The sequence below is a fragment of the Hyla sarda genome, chromosome 5 (genome assembly GCF_029499605.1).
Source record: "Hyla sarda isolate aHylSar1 chromosome 5, aHylSar1.hap1, whole genome shotgun sequence".
Classification (NCBI taxonomy): domain Eukaryota; kingdom Metazoa; phylum Chordata; class Amphibia; order Anura; family Hylidae; genus Hyla; species Hyla sarda.
In genome coordinates, this window is record NC_079193.1 from 320,194,024 (window position 1) to 320,207,518 (window position 13,495).

The following is a 13,495-nucleotide window of genomic DNA, read 5'->3' on the forward strand; positions in this document are numbered from 1 at the left end:
CATTTGCTTCTTTTCTTCTTTTTTTATGGCCTTTCTCCCTTGTGTTGTTTATGTGACGTCACAGTACGGGATATGCTCCTACAGTCCTATCAGCTTGAGTCCCTGCACGTCCCCAGGGCTCACCTGCAATGTACGCAGGGGTGCGCTACCTGCTGTCCAGCCCTTTGCGCAACGGTCCGCGGCCTGGAGGAAAGCTGCTTGTGCGACAGAGTGGGGCCAGCCAGTGTCTACCGGCCACACCACCCTGGGTATGCCCGATCTCGGCTGATCTCGGAAGCCAAGCAGGGTCGGGCTCGGACAGTACTGGGATGGTTGACCTCCTGGGAATACCGGGTGCTGTAGACAGGTTGCGATGTTTCTTTACACTTTCTCCTCTGGCCCAGCCTGGGAAGGCACTTTCCCGAATATCGGGGGGGGGGGGGAGATTTACGAAAACCTGTTTTGGGGGAAAAGTTGGCCCATTGCCCGTAAGCATCCAATGAGATGGCTTCTTCCAGTTTCAAAAAGGTAGCAAATAAAAAATGAAAAGAAGCAATGTGATCGGTTGCTACGGGCAACTGCTCCGCTTTTTCTCTGCGCAGGTTTTGACGAATCTCCCCCATTCAACTTGGGGCAAGCCAGAGCTGGAAGCCGCAGAGGCCTGTGTGCCGGTTTGCTGCTTGCTACTGTCAGCACACAATCCGTCCATCCAGCTCCGTGTCCCGGCCAGAAAAGCTCATTGCCCCTGCAGCCAGGCATGTGTAAATATAAGAGTTAAAAGCAGCCCAGCCAGGAAATGGCCAGGCTTTGAGCAGGCTGAGGCTGAAGGGGCCAGCCCGAGCAAGGGCTCCCTGTGCAAAGCAGTTTGTGTACGAAAGCCATAGAGCCAGTGAGCTGAAGCAGCCTTGGAGCTGGGCTGAGTGCGTGGAAAGGAGGGGGGCAGGAAGCAGGCCCAGTGCTGAGCAGCAGGCAGGCAAGCAGGCTGCAGAGTAGAAGAGCTGCAAATGAGAGGCTCGTCTCTGCCTACGGCCACACCACCCTGAACACGCCCGATCTCGTCTGATCTCGGAAGCTAAGCAGGGTCGGGCCTGGTTAGTACTTGGATGGGAGACCGCCTGGGAATACCAGGTGCTGTAGGCTTTTTGCTTTTTCTCACTTCAACCAGCAGGGGTCAGTCTCCCCTATGCCTTTTTTACATTCACTTTCTTAGCTGCACATTTGCTTCTTTTCTTCTTTTTTTATGGCCTTTCTCCCTTGTGTTGTTTATGTGACGTCACAGTACGGGATATGCTCCTACAGTCCTATCAGCTTGAGTCCCTGCACGTCCCCAGGGCTCACCTGCAATGTACGCAGGGGTGCGCTACCTGCTGTCCAGCCCTTTGCGCAACGGTCCGCGGCCTGGAGGAAAGCTGCTTGTGCGACAGAGTGGGGCCAGCCAGTGTCTACCGGCCACACCACCCTGGGTATGCCCGATCTCGTCTGATCTCGGAAGCCAAGCAGGGTCGGGCTCGGACAGTACTGGGATGGTTGACCTCCTGGGAATACCGGGTGCTGTAGACAGGTTGCGATGTTTCTTTACACTTTCTCCTCTGGCCCAGCCTGGGAAGGCACTTTCCCGAATATCGGGGGGGGGGGAGATTTACGAAAACCTGTTTTGGGGGAAAAGTTGGCCCATTGCCCGTAAGCATCCAATGAGATGGCTTCTTCCAGTTTCAAAAAGGTAGCAAATAAAAAATGAAAAGAAGCAATGTGATCGGTTGCTACGGGCAACTGCTCCGCTTTTTCTCTGCGCAGGTTTTGACGAATCTCCCCCATTCAACTTGGGGCAAGCCAGAGCTGGAAGCCGCAGAGGCCTGTGTGCCGGTTTGCTGCTTGCTACTGTCAGCACACAATCCGTCCATCCAGCTCCGTGTCCCGGCCAGAAAAGCTCATTGCCCCTGCAGCCAGGCATGTGTAAATATAAGAGTTAAAAGCAGCCCAGCCAGGAAATGGCCAGGCTTTGAGCAGGCTGAGGCTGAAGGGGCCAGCCCGAGCAAGGGCTCCCTGTGCAAAGCAGTTTGTGTACGTAAGCCATAGAGCCAGTGAGCTGAAGCAGCCTTGGAGCTGGGCTGAGTGCGTGGAAAGGAGGGGGGCAGGAAGCAGGCCCAGTGCTGAGCAGCAGGCAGGCAGGCAGGCTGCAGAGTAGAAGAGCTGCAAATGAGAGGCTCGTCTCTGCCTACGGCCACACCACCCTGAACACGCCCGATCTCGTCTGATCTCGGAAGCTAAGCAGGGTCGGGCCTGGTTAGTACTTGGATGGGAGACCGCCTGGGAATACCAGGTGCTGTAGGCTTTTTGCTTTTTCTCACTTCAACCAGCAGGGGTCAGTCTCCCCTATGCCTTTTTTACATTCACTTTCTTAGCTGCACATTTGCTTCTTTTCTTCTTTTTTTATGGCCTTTCTCCCTTGTGTTGTTTATGTGACGTCACAGTACGGGATATGCTCCTACAGTCCTATCAGCTTGAGTCCCTGCACGTCCCCAGGGCTCACCTGCAATGTACGCAGGGGTGCGCTACCTGCTGTCCAGCCCTTTGCGCAACGGTCCGCGGCCTGGAGGAAAGCTGCTTGTGCGACAGAGTGGGGCCAGCCAGTGTCTACCGGCCACACCACCCTGGGTATGCCCGATCTCGTCTGATCTCGGAAGCCAAGCAGGGTCGGGCTCGGACAGTACTGGGATGGTTGACCTCCTGGGAATACCGGGTGCTGTAGACAGGTTGCGATGTTTCTTTACACTTTCTCCTCTGGCCCAGCCTGGGAAGGCACTTTCCCGAATATCGGGGGGGGGGGGAGATTTACGAAAACCTGTTTTGGGGGAAAAGTTGGCCCATTGCCCGTAAGCATCCAATGAGATGGCTTCTTCCAGTTTCAAAAAGGTAGCAAATAAAAAATGAAAAGAAGCAATGTGATCGGTTGCTACGGGCAACTGCTCCGCTTTTTCTCTGCGCAGGTTTTGACGAATCTCCCCCATTCAACTTGGGGCAAGCCAGAGCTGGAAGCCGCAGAGGCCTGTGTGCCGGTTTGCTGCTTGCTACTGTCAGCACACAATCCGTCCATCCAGCTCCGTGTCCCGGCCAGAAAAGCTCATTGCCCCTGCAGCCAGGCATGTGTAAATATAAGAGTTAAAAGCAGCCCAGCCAGGAAATGGCCAGGCTTTGAGCAGGCTGAGGCTGAAGGGGCCAGCCCGAGCAAGGGCTCCCTGTGCAAAGCAGTTTGTGTACGTAAGCCATAGAGCCAGTGAGCTGAAGCAGCCTTGGAGCTGGGCTGAGTGCGTGGAAAGGAGGGGGGCAGGAAGCAGGCCCAGTGCTGAGCAGCAGGCAGGCAGGCAGGCTGCAGAGTAGAAGAGCTGCAAATGAGAGGCTCGTCTCTGCCTACGGCCACACCACCCTGAACACGCCCGATCTCGTCTGATCTCGGAAGCTAAGCAGGGTCGGGCCTGGTTAGTACTTGGATGGGAGACCGCCTGGGAATACCAGGTGCTGTAGGCTTTTTGCTTTTTCTCACTTCAACCAGCAGGGGTCAGTCTCCCCTATGCCTTTTTTACATTCACTTTCTTAGCTGCACATTTGCTTCTTTTCTTCTTTTTTTATGGCCTTTCTCCCTTGTGTTGTTTATGTGACGTCACAGTACGGGATATGCTCCTACAGTCCTATCAGCTTGAGTCCCTGCACGTCCCCAGGGCTCACCTGCAATGTACGCAGGGGTGCGCTACCTGCTGTCCAGCCCTTTGCGCAACGGTCCGCGGCCTGGAGGAAAGCTGCTTGTGCGACAGAGTGGGGCCAGCCAGTGTCTACCGGCCACACCACCCTGGGTATGCCCGATCTCGTCTGATCTCGGAAGCCAAGCAGGGTCGGGCTCGGACAGTACTGGGATGGTTGACCTCCTGGGAATACCGGGTGCTGTAGACAGGTTGCGATGTTTCTTTACACTTTCTCCTCTGGCCCAGCCTGGGAAGGCACTTTCCCGAATATCGGGGGGGGGGAGATTTACGAAAACCTGTTTTGGGGGAAAAGTTGGCCCATTGCCCGTAAGCATCCAATGAGATGGCTTCTTCCAGTTTCAAAAAGGTAGCAAATAAAAAATGAAAAGAAGCAATGTGATCGGTTGCTACGGGCAACTGCTCCGCTTTTTCTCTGCGCAGGTTTTGACGAATCTCCCCCATTCAACTTGGGGCAAGCCAGAGCTGGAAGCCGCAGAGGCCTGTGTGCCGGTTTGCTGCTTGCTACTGTCAGCACACAATCCGTCCATCCAGCTCCGTGTCCCGGCCAGAAAAGCTCATTGCCCCTGCAGCCAGGCATGTGTAAATATAAGAGTTAAAAGCAGCCCAGCCAGGAAATGGCCAGGCTTTGAGCAGGCTGAGGCTGAAGGGGCCAGCCCGAGCAAGGGCTCCCTGTGCAAAGCAGTTTGTGTACGTAAGCCATAGAGCCAGTGAGCTGAAGCAGCCTTGGAGCTGGGCTGAGTGCGTGGAAAGGAGGGGGGCAGGAAGCAGGCCCAGTGCTGAGCAGCAGGCAGGCAGGCAGGCTGCAGAGTAGAAGAGCTGCAAATGAGAGGCTCGTCTCTGCCTACGGCCACACCACCCTGAACACGCCCGATCTCGTCTGATCTCGGAAGCCAAGCAGGGTCGGGCTCGGACAGTACTGGGATGGTTGACCTCCTGGGAATACCGGGTGCTGTAGACAGGTTGCGATGTTTCTTTACACTTTCTCCTCTGGCCCAGCCTGGGAAGGCACTTTCCCGAATATCGGGGGGGGGGGGGGGGGGGAGATTTACGAAAACCTGTTTTGGGGGAAAAGTTGGCCCATTGCCCGTAAGCATCCAATGAGATGGCTTCTTCCAGTTTCAAAAAGGTAGCAAATAAAAAATGAAAAGAAGCAATGTGATCGGTTGCTACGGGCAACTGCTCCGCTTTTTCTCTGCGCAGGTTTTGACGAATCTCCCCCATTCAACTTGGGGCAAGCCAGAGCTGGAAGCCGCAGAGGCCTGTGTGCCGGTTTGCTGCTTGCTACTGTCAGCACACAATCCGTCCATCCAGCTCCGTGTCCCGGCCAGAAAAGCTCATTGCCCCTGCAGCCAGGCATGTGTAAATATAAGAGTTAAAAGCAGCCCAGCCAGGAAATGGCCAGGCTTTGAGCAGGCTGAGGCTGAAGGGGCCAGCCCGAGCAAGGGCTCCCTGTGCAAAGCAGTTTGTGTACGTAAGCCATAGAGCCAGTGAGCTGAAGCAGCCTTGGAGCTGGGCTGAGTGCGTGGAAAGGAGGGGGGCAGGAAGCAGGCCCAGTGCTGAGCAGCAGGCAGGCAGGCAGGCAGGCAGGCTGCAGAGTAGAAGAGCTGCAAATGAGAGGCTCGTCTCTGCCTACGGCCACACCACCCTGAACACGCCCGATCTCGTCTGATCTCGGAAGCTAAGCAGGGTCGGGGCTGGTTAGTACTTGGATGGGAGACCGCCTGGGAATACCAGGTGCTGTAGGCTTTTTGCTTTTTCTCACTTCAACCAGCAGGGGTCAGTCTCCCCTATGCCTTTTTTACATTCACTTTCTTAGCTGCACATTTGCTTCTTTTCTTCTTTTTTTATGGCCTTTCTCCCTTGTGTTGTTTATGTGACGTCACAGTACGGGATATGCTCCTACAGTCCTATCAGCTTGAGTCCCTGCACGTCCCCAGGGCTCACCTGCAATGTACGCAGGGGTGCGCTACCTGCTGTCCAGCCCTTTGCGCAACGGTCCGCGGCCTGGAGGAAAGCTGCTTGTGCGACAGAGTGGGGCCAGCCAGTGTCTACCGGCCACACCACCCTGGGTATGCCCGATCTCGTCTGATCTCGGAAGCCAAGCAGGGTCGGGCTCGGACAGTACTGGGATGGTTGACCTCCTGGGAATACCGGGTGCTGTAGACAGGTTGCGATGTTTCTTTACACTTTCTCCTCTGGCCCAGCCTGGGAAGGCACTTTCCCGAATATCGGGGGGGGGGGAGATTTACGAAAACCTGTTTTGGGGGAAAAGTTGGCCCATTGCCCGTAAGCATCCAATGAGATGGCTTCTTCCAGTTTCAAAAAGGTAGCAAATAAAAAATGAAAAGAAGCAATGTGATCGGTTGCTACGGGCAACTGCTCCGCTTTTTCTCTGCGCAGGTTTTGACGAATCTCCCCCATTCAACTTGGGGCAAGCCAGAGCTGGAAGCCGCAGAGGCCTGTGTGCCGGTTTGCTGCTTGCTACTGTCAGCACACAATCCGTCCATCCAGCTCCGTGTCCCGGCCAGAAAAGCTCATTGCCCCTGCAGCCAGGCATGTGTAAATATAAGAGTTAAAAGCAGCCCAGCCAGGAAATGGCCAGGCTTTGAGCAGGCTGAGGCTGAAGGGGCCAGCCCGAGCAAGGGCTCCCTGTGCAAAGCAGTTTGTGTACGTAAGCCATAGAGCCAGTGAGCTGAAGCAGCCTTGGAGCTGGGCTGAGTGCGTGGAAAGGAGGGGGGCAGGAAGCAGGCCCAGTGCTGAGCAGCAGGCAGGCAGGCAGGCTGCAGAGTAGAAGAGCTGCAAATGAGAGGCTCGTCTCTGCCTACGGCCACACCACCCTGAACACGCCCGATCTCGTCTGATCTCGGAAGCCAAGCAGGGTCGGGCTCGGACAGTACTGGGATGGTTGACCTCCTGGGAATACCGGGTGCTGTAGACAGGTTGCGATGTTTCTTTACACTTTCTCCTCTGGCCCAGCCTGGGAAGGCACTTTCCCGAATATCGGGGGGGGGGAGATTTACGAAAACCTGTTTTGGGGGAAAAGTTGGCCCATTGCCCGTAAGCATCCAATGAGATGGCTTCTTCCAGTTTCAAAAAGGTAGCAAATAAAAAATGAAAAGAAGCAATGTGATCGGTTGCTACGGGCAACTGCTCCGCTTTTTCTCTGCGCAGGTTTTGACGAATCTCCCCCATTCAACTTGGGGCAAGCCAGAGCTGGAAGCCGCAGAGGCCTGTGTGCCGGTTTGCTGCTTGCTACTGTCAGCACACAATCCGTCCATCCAGCTCCGTGTCCCGGCCAGAAAAGCTCATTGCCCCTGCAGCCAGGCATGTGTAAATATAAGAGTTAAAAGCAGCCCAGCCAGGAAATGGCCAGGCTTTGAGCAGGCTGAGGCTGAAGGGGCCAGCCCGAGCAAGGGCTCCCTGTGCAAAGCAGTTTGTGTACGTAAGCCATAGAGCCAGTGAGCTGAAGCAGCCTTGGAGCTGGGCTGAGTGCGTGGAAAGGAGGGGGGCAGGAAGCAGGCCCAGTGCTGAGCAGCAGGCAGGCAGGCAGGCAGGCTGCAGAGTAGAAGAGCTGCAAATGAGAGGCTCGTCTCTGCCTACGGCCACACCACCCTGAACACGCCCGATCTCGTCTGATCTCGGAAGCTAAGCAGGGTCGGGGCTGGTTAGTACTTGGATGGGAGACCGCCTGGGAATACCAGGTGCTGTAGGCTTTTTGCTTTTTCTCACTTCAACCAGCAGGGGTCAGTCTCCCCTATGCCTTTTTTACATTCACTTTCTTAGCTGCACATTTGCTTCTTTTCTTCTTTTTTTATGGCCTTTCTCCCTTGTGTTGTTTATGTGACGTCACAGTACGGGATATGCTCCTACAGTCCTATCAGCTTGAGTCCCTGCACGTCCCCAGGGCTCACCTGCAATGTACGCAGGGGTGCGCTACCTGCTGTCCAGCCCTTTGCGCAACGGTCCGCGGCCTGGAGGAAAGCTGCTTGTGCGACAGAGTGGGGCCAGCCAGTGTCTACCGGCCACACCACCCTGGGTATGCCCGATCTCGTCTGATCTCGGAAGCCAAGCAGGGTCGGGCTCGGACAGTACTGGGATGGTTGACCTCCTGGGAATACCGGGTGCTGTAGACAGGTTGCGATGTTTCTTTACACTTTCTCCTCTGGCCCAGCCTGGGAAGGCACTTTCCCGAATATCGGGGGGGGGGGAGATTTACGAAAACCTGTTTTGGGGGAAAAGTTGGCCCATTGCCCGTAAGCATCCAATGAGATGGCTTCTTCCAGTTTCAAAAAGGTAGCAAATAAAAAATGAAAAGAAGCAATGTGATCGGTTGCTACGGGCAACTGCTCCGCTTTTTCTCTGCGCAGGTTTTGACGAATCTCCCCCATTCAACTTGGGGCAAGCCAGAGCTGGAAGCCGCAGAGGCCTGTGTGCCGGTTTGCTGCTTGCTACTGTCAGCACACAATCCGTCCATCCAGCTCCGTGTCCCGGCCAGAAAAGCTCATTGCCCCTGCAGCCAGGCATGTGTAAATATAAGAGTTAAAAGCAGCCCAGCCAGGAAATGGCCAGGCTTTGAGCAGGCTGAGGCTGAAGGGGCCAGCCCGAGCAAGGGCTCCCTGTGCAAAGCAGTTTGTGTACGTAAGCCATAGAGCCAGTGAGCTGAAGCAGCCTTGGAGCTGGGCTGAGTGCGTGGAAAGGAGGGGGGCAGGAAGCAGGCCCAGTGCTGAGCAGCAGGCAGGCAGGCAGGCTGCAGAGTAGAAGAGCTGCAAATGAGAGGCTCGTCTCTGCCTACGGCCACACCACCCTGAACACGCCCGATCTCGTCTGATCTCGGAAGCCAAGCAGGGTCGGGCTCGGACAGTACTGGGATGGTTGACCTCCTGGGAATACCGGGTGCTGTAGACAGGTTGCGATGTTTCTTTACACTTTCTCCTCTGGCCCAGCCTGGGAAGGCACTTTCCCGAATATCGGGGGGGGGGAGATTTACGAAAACCTGTTTTGGGGGAAAAGTTGGCCCATTGCCCGTAAGCATCCAATGAGATGGCTTCTTCCAGTTTCAAAAAGGTAGCAAATAAAAAATGAAAAGAAGCAATGTGATCGGTTGCTACGGGCAACTGCTCCGCTTTTTCTCTGCGCAGGTTTTGACGAATCTCCCCCATTCAACTTGGGGCAAGCCAGAGCTGGAAGCCGCAGAGGCCTGTGTGCCGGTTTGCTGCTTGCTACTGTCAGCACACAATCCGTCCATCCAGCTCCGTGTCCCGGCCAGAAAAGCTCATTGCCCCTGCAGCCAGGCATGTGTAAATATAAGAGTTAAAAGCAGCCCAGCCAGGAAATGGCCAGGCTTTGAGCAGGCTGAGGCTGAAGGGGCCAGCCCGAGCAAGGGCTCCCTGTGCAAAGCAGTTTGTGTACGTAAGCCATAGAGCCAGTGAGCTGAAGCAGCCTTGGAGCTGGGCTGAGTGCGTGGAAAGGAGGGGGGCAGGAAGCAGGCCCAGTGCTGAGCAGCAGGCAGGCAGGCAGGCTGCAGAGTAGAAGAGCTGCAAATGAGAGACTCGTCTCTGCCTACGGCCACACCACCCTGAACACGCCCGATCTCGTCTGATCTCGGAAGCTAAGCAGGGTCGGGCCTGGTCAGTACTTGGATGGGAGACCGCCTGGGAATACCAGGTGCTGTAGGCTTTTTGCTTTTTCTCACTTCAACCAGCAGGGGTCAGTCTCCCCTATGCCTTTTTTACATTCACTTTCTTAGCTGCACATTTGCTTCTTTTCTTCTTTTTTTATGGCCTTTCTCCCTTGTGTTGTTTATGTGACGTCACAGTACGGGATATGCTCCTACAGTCCTATCAGCTTGAGTCCCTGCACGTCCCCAGGGCTCACCTGCAATGTACGCAGGGGTGCGCTACCTGCTGTCCAGCCCTTTGCGCAACGGTCCGCGGCCTGGAGGAAAGCTGCTTGTGCGACAGAGTGGGGCCAGCCAGTGTCTACCGGCCACACCACCCTGGGTATGTCTGATCTCGGAAGCCAAGCAGGGTCGGGCTCGGACAGTACTGGGATGGTTGACCTCCTGGGAATACCGGGTGCTGTAGACAGGTTGCGATGTTTCTTTACACTTTCTCCTCTGGCCCAGCCTGGGAAGGCACTTTCCCGAATATCGGGGGGGGAGGAGATTTACGAAAACCTGTTTTGGGGGAAAAGTTGGCCCATTGCCCGTAAGCATCCAATGAGATGGCTTCTTCCAGTTTCAAAAAGGTAGCAAATAAAAAATGAAAAGAAGCAATGTGATCGGTTGCTACGGGCAACTGCTCCGCTTTTTCTCTGCGCAGGTTTTGACGAATCTCCCCCATTCAACTTGGGGCAAGCCAGAGCTGGAAGCCGCAGAGGCCTGTGTGCCGGTTTGCTGCTTGCTACTGTCAGCACACAATCCGTCCATCCAGCTCCGTGTCCCGGCCAGAAAAGCTCATTGCCCCTGCAGCCAGGCATGTGTAAATATAAGAGTTAAAAGCAGCCCAGCCAGGAAATGGCCAGGCTTTGAGCAGGCTGAGGCTGAAGGGGCCAGCCCGAGCAAGGGCTCCCTGTGCAAAGCAGTTTGTGTACGTAAGCCATAGAGCCAGTGAGCTGAAGCAGCCTTGGAGCTGGGCTGAGTGCGTGGAAAGGAGGGGGGCAGGAAGCAGGCCCAGTGCTGAGCAGCAGGCAGGCAAGCAGGCTGCAGAGTAGAAGAGCTGCAAATGAGAGGCTCGTCTCTGCCTACGGCCACACCACCCTGAACACGCCCGATCTCGTCTGATCTCGGAAGCTAAGCAGGGTCGGGCCTGGTTAGTACTTGGATGGGAGACCGCCTGGGAATACCAGGTGCTGTAGGCTTTTTGCTTTTTCTCACTTCAACCAGCAGGGGTCAGTCTCCCCTATGCCTTTTTTACATTCACTTTCTTAGCTGCACATTTGCTTCTTTTCTTCTTTTTTTATGGCCTTTCTCCCTTGTGTTGTTTATGTGACGTCACAGTACGGGATATGCTCCTACAGTCCTATCAGCTTGAGTCCCTGCACGTCCCCAGGGCTCACCTGCAATGTACGCAGGGGTGCGCTACCTGCTGTCCAGCCCTTTGCGCAACGGTCCGCGGCCTGGAGGAAAGCTGCTTGTGCGACAGAGTGGGGCCAGCCAGTGTCTACCGGCCACACCACCCTGGGTATGCCCGATCTCGTCTGATCTCGGAAGCCAAGCAGGGTCGGGCTCGGACAGTACTGGGATGGTTGACCTCCTGGGAATACCGGGTGCTGTAGACAGGTTGCGATGTTTCTTTACACTTTCTCCTCTGGCCCAGCCTGGGAAGGCACTTTCCCGAATATCCGGGGGGGGAGATTTACGAAAACCTGTTTTGGGGGAAAAGTTGGCCCATTGCCCGTAAGCATCCAATGAGATGGCTTCTTCCAGTTTCAAAAAGGTAGCTAATAAAAAATGAAAAGAAGCAATGTGATCGGTTGCTACGGGCAACTGCTCCGCTTTTTCTCTGCGCAGGTTTTGACGAATCTCCCCCATTCAACTTGGGGCAAGCCAGAGCTGGAAGCCGCAGAGGCCTGTGTGCCGGTTTGCTGCTTGCTACTGTCAGCACACAATCCGTCCATCCAGCTCCATGTCCCGGCCAGAAAAGCTCATTGCCCCTGCAGCCAGGCATGTGTAAATATAAGAGTTAAAAGCAGCCCAGCCAGGAAATGGCCAGGCTTTGAGCAGGCTGAGGCTGAAGGGGCCAGCCCGAGCAAGGGCTCCCTGTGCAAAGCAGTTTGTGTACGTAAGCCATAGAGCCAGTGAGCTGAAGCAGCCTTGGAGCTGGGCTGAGTGCGTGGAAAGGAGGGGGGCAGGAAGCAGGCCCAGTGCTGAGCAGCAGGCAGGCAGGCTGCAGAGTAGAAGAGCTGCAAATGAGAGGCTCGTCTCTGCCTACGGCCACACCACCCTGAACACGCCCGATCTCGTCTGATCTCGGAAGCTAAGCAGGGTCGGGCCTGGTTAGTACTTGGATGGGAGACCGCCTGGGAATACCAGGTGCTGTAGGCTTTTTGCTTTTTCTCACTTCAACCAGCAGGGGTCAGTCTCCCCTATGCCTTTTTTACATTCACTTTCTTAGCTGCACATTTGCTTCTTTTCTTCTTTTTTTATGGCCTTTCTCCCTTGTGTTGTTTATGTGACGTCACAGTACGGGATATGCTCCTACAGTCCTATCAGCTTGAGTCCCTGCACGTCCCCAGGGCTCACCTGCAATGTACGCAGGGGTGCGCTACCTGCTGTCCAGCCCTTTGCGCAACGGTCCGCGGCCTGGAGGAAAGCTGCTTGTGCGACAGAGTGGGGCCAGCCAGTGTCTACCGGCCACACCACCCTGGGTATGCCCGATCTCGTCTGATCTCGGAAGCCAAGCAGGGTCGGGCTCGGACAGTACTGGGATGGTTGACCTCCTGGGAATACCGGGTGCTGTAGACAGGTTGCGATGTTTCTTTACACTTTCTCCTCTGGCCCAGCCTGGGAAGGCACTTTCCCGAATATCGGGGGGGGGGGGGAGATTTACGAAAACCTGTTTTGGGGGAAAAGTTGGCCCATTGCCCGTAAGCATCCAATGAGATGGCTTCTTCCAGTTTCAAAAAGGTAGCAAATAAAAAATGAAAAGAAGCAATGTGATCGGTTGCTACGGGCAACTGCTCCGCTTTTTCTCTGCGCAGGTTTTGACGAATCTCCCCCATTCAACTTGGGGCAAGCCAGAGCTGGAAGCCGCAGAGGCCTGTGTGCCGGTTTGCTGCTTGCTACTGTCAGCACACAATCCGTCCATCCAGCTCCGTGTCCCGGCCAGAAAAGCTCATTGCCCCTGCAGCCAGGCATGTGTAAATATAAGAGTTAAAAGCAGCCCAGCCAGGAAATGGCCAGGCTTTGAGCAGGCTGAGGCTGAAGGGGCCAGCCCGAGCAAGGGCTCCCTGTGCAAAGCAGTTTGTGTACGTAAGCCATAGAGCCAGTGAGCTGAAGCAGCCTTGGAGCTGGGCTGAGTGCGTGGAAAGGAGGGGGCAGGAAGCAGGCCCAGTGCTGAGCAGCAGGCAGGCAGGCTGCAGAGTTGAAGAGCTGCAAATGAGAGGCTCATCTCTGCCTACGGCCACACCACCCTGAACATGCCCGATCTCGTCTGATCTCGGAAGCTAAGCAGGGTCGGGCCTGGTTAGTACTTGGATGGGAGACCGCCTGGGAATACCAGGTGCTGTAGGCTTTTTGCTTTTTCTCACTTCAACCAGCAGGGGTCAGTCTCCCCTATGCCTTTTTTACATTCACTTTCTTAGCTGCACATTTGCTTCTTTTCTTCTTTTTTTATGGCCTTTCTCCCTTGTGTTGTTTATGTGACGTCACAGTACGGGATATGCTCCTACAGTCCTATCAGCTTGAGTCCCTGCACGTCCCCAGGGCTCACCTGCAATGTACGCAGGGGTGCGCTACCTGCTGTCCAGCCCTTTGCGCAACGGTCCGCGGCCTGGAGGAAAGCTGCTTGTGCGACAGAGTGGGGCCAGCCAGTGTCTACCGGCCACACCACCCTGGGTATGCCCGATCTCGTCTGATCTCGGAAGCCAAGCAGGGTCGGGCTCGGACAGTACTGGGATGGTTGACCTCCTGGGAATACCGGGTGCTGTAGACAGGTTGCGATGTTTCTTTACACTTTCTCCTCTGGCCCAGCCTGGGAAGGCACTTTCCCGAATATCGGGGGGGGGGGGGAGGAGATTTACGAAAACCTGTTTTGGGG

General features: G+C 55.4%; 12 non-coding genes and 9 pseudogenes across 12 annotated transcripts; all 21 read left to right on the forward strand.

Moving 5' to 3' along the window:
- The first annotated feature begins 225 nt into the window (after window positions 1-225).
- On the forward strand, window positions 226-345 carry LOC130275179 (5S ribosomal RNA; annotated as a pseudogene).
- A 655-nt stretch (window positions 346-1,000) lies between these two features.
- LOC130275131 (5S ribosomal RNA) lies at window positions 1,001-1,119 on the forward strand. Its single transcript, XR_008844680.1, has one exon. It is a non-coding gene; the product is annotated as a 5S ribosomal RNA (ribosomal RNA).
- Window positions 1,120-1,419: 300 nt separating this feature from the next.
- LOC130275013 (5S ribosomal RNA) lies at window positions 1,420-1,539 on the forward strand (annotated as a pseudogene).
- Window positions 1,540-2,192: 653 nt separating this feature from the next.
- On the forward strand, window positions 2,193-2,311 carry LOC130275142 (5S ribosomal RNA). The gene has a single exon (XR_008844681.1). It is a non-coding gene; the product is annotated as a 5S ribosomal RNA (ribosomal RNA).
- Window positions 2,312-2,611: 300 nt separating this feature from the next.
- Window positions 2,612-2,731, forward strand: LOC130275014 (5S ribosomal RNA; annotated as a pseudogene).
- Window positions 2,732-3,385: 654 nt separating this feature from the next.
- LOC130275153 (5S ribosomal RNA) lies at window positions 3,386-3,504 on the forward strand. Its single transcript, XR_008844682.1, has one exon. It is a non-coding gene; the product is annotated as a 5S ribosomal RNA (ribosomal RNA).
- Window positions 3,505-3,804: 300 nt separating this feature from the next.
- LOC130275015 (5S ribosomal RNA) lies at window positions 3,805-3,924 on the forward strand (annotated as a pseudogene).
- A 652-nt stretch (window positions 3,925-4,576) lies between these two features.
- Window positions 4,577-4,695, forward strand: LOC130274928 (5S ribosomal RNA). The gene has a single exon (XR_008844635.1). It is a non-coding gene; the product is annotated as a 5S ribosomal RNA (ribosomal RNA).
- A 669-nt stretch (window positions 4,696-5,364) lies between these two features.
- On the forward strand, window positions 5,365-5,483 carry LOC130274918 (5S ribosomal RNA). The gene has a single exon (XR_008844626.1). It is a non-coding gene; the product is annotated as a 5S ribosomal RNA (ribosomal RNA).
- Window positions 5,484-5,783: 300 nt separating this feature from the next.
- Window positions 5,784-5,903, forward strand: LOC130275016 (5S ribosomal RNA; annotated as a pseudogene).
- Window positions 5,904-6,556: 653 nt separating this feature from the next.
- Window positions 6,557-6,675, forward strand: LOC130274929 (5S ribosomal RNA). Its single transcript, XR_008844636.1, has one exon. It is a non-coding gene; the product is annotated as a 5S ribosomal RNA (ribosomal RNA).
- A 656-nt stretch (window positions 6,676-7,331) lies between these two features.
- LOC130274919 (5S ribosomal RNA) lies at window positions 7,332-7,450 on the forward strand. The gene has a single exon (XR_008844627.1). It is a non-coding gene; the product is annotated as a 5S ribosomal RNA (ribosomal RNA).
- A 300-nt stretch (window positions 7,451-7,750) lies between these two features.
- On the forward strand, window positions 7,751-7,870 carry LOC130275017 (5S ribosomal RNA; annotated as a pseudogene).
- Window positions 7,871-8,523: 653 nt separating this feature from the next.
- Window positions 8,524-8,642, forward strand: LOC130274930 (5S ribosomal RNA). The gene has a single exon (XR_008844637.1). It is a non-coding gene; the product is annotated as a 5S ribosomal RNA (ribosomal RNA).
- Window positions 8,643-9,294: 652 nt separating this feature from the next.
- On the forward strand, window positions 9,295-9,413 carry LOC130274877 (5S ribosomal RNA). The gene has a single exon (XR_008844585.1). It is a non-coding gene; the product is annotated as a 5S ribosomal RNA (ribosomal RNA).
- A 1,063-nt stretch (window positions 9,414-10,476) lies between these two features.
- LOC130275165 (5S ribosomal RNA) lies at window positions 10,477-10,595 on the forward strand. The gene has a single exon (XR_008844683.1). It is a non-coding gene; the product is annotated as a 5S ribosomal RNA (ribosomal RNA).
- Window positions 10,596-10,895: 300 nt separating this feature from the next.
- On the forward strand, window positions 10,896-11,015 carry LOC130275019 (5S ribosomal RNA; annotated as a pseudogene).
- A 647-nt stretch (window positions 11,016-11,662) lies between these two features.
- On the forward strand, window positions 11,663-11,781 carry LOC130275177 (5S ribosomal RNA). The gene has a single exon (XR_008844684.1). It is a non-coding gene; the product is annotated as a 5S ribosomal RNA (ribosomal RNA).
- Window positions 11,782-12,081: 300 nt separating this feature from the next.
- Window positions 12,082-12,201, forward strand: LOC130275020 (5S ribosomal RNA; annotated as a pseudogene).
- A 650-nt stretch (window positions 12,202-12,851) lies between these two features.
- Window positions 12,852-12,970, forward strand: LOC130274881 (5S ribosomal RNA). The gene has a single exon (XR_008844589.1). It is a non-coding gene; the product is annotated as a 5S ribosomal RNA (ribosomal RNA).
- Window positions 12,971-13,270: 300 nt separating this feature from the next.
- LOC130275021 (5S ribosomal RNA) lies at window positions 13,271-13,390 on the forward strand (annotated as a pseudogene).
- The last annotated feature ends 105 nt before the right edge of the window (window positions 13,391-13,495 follow it).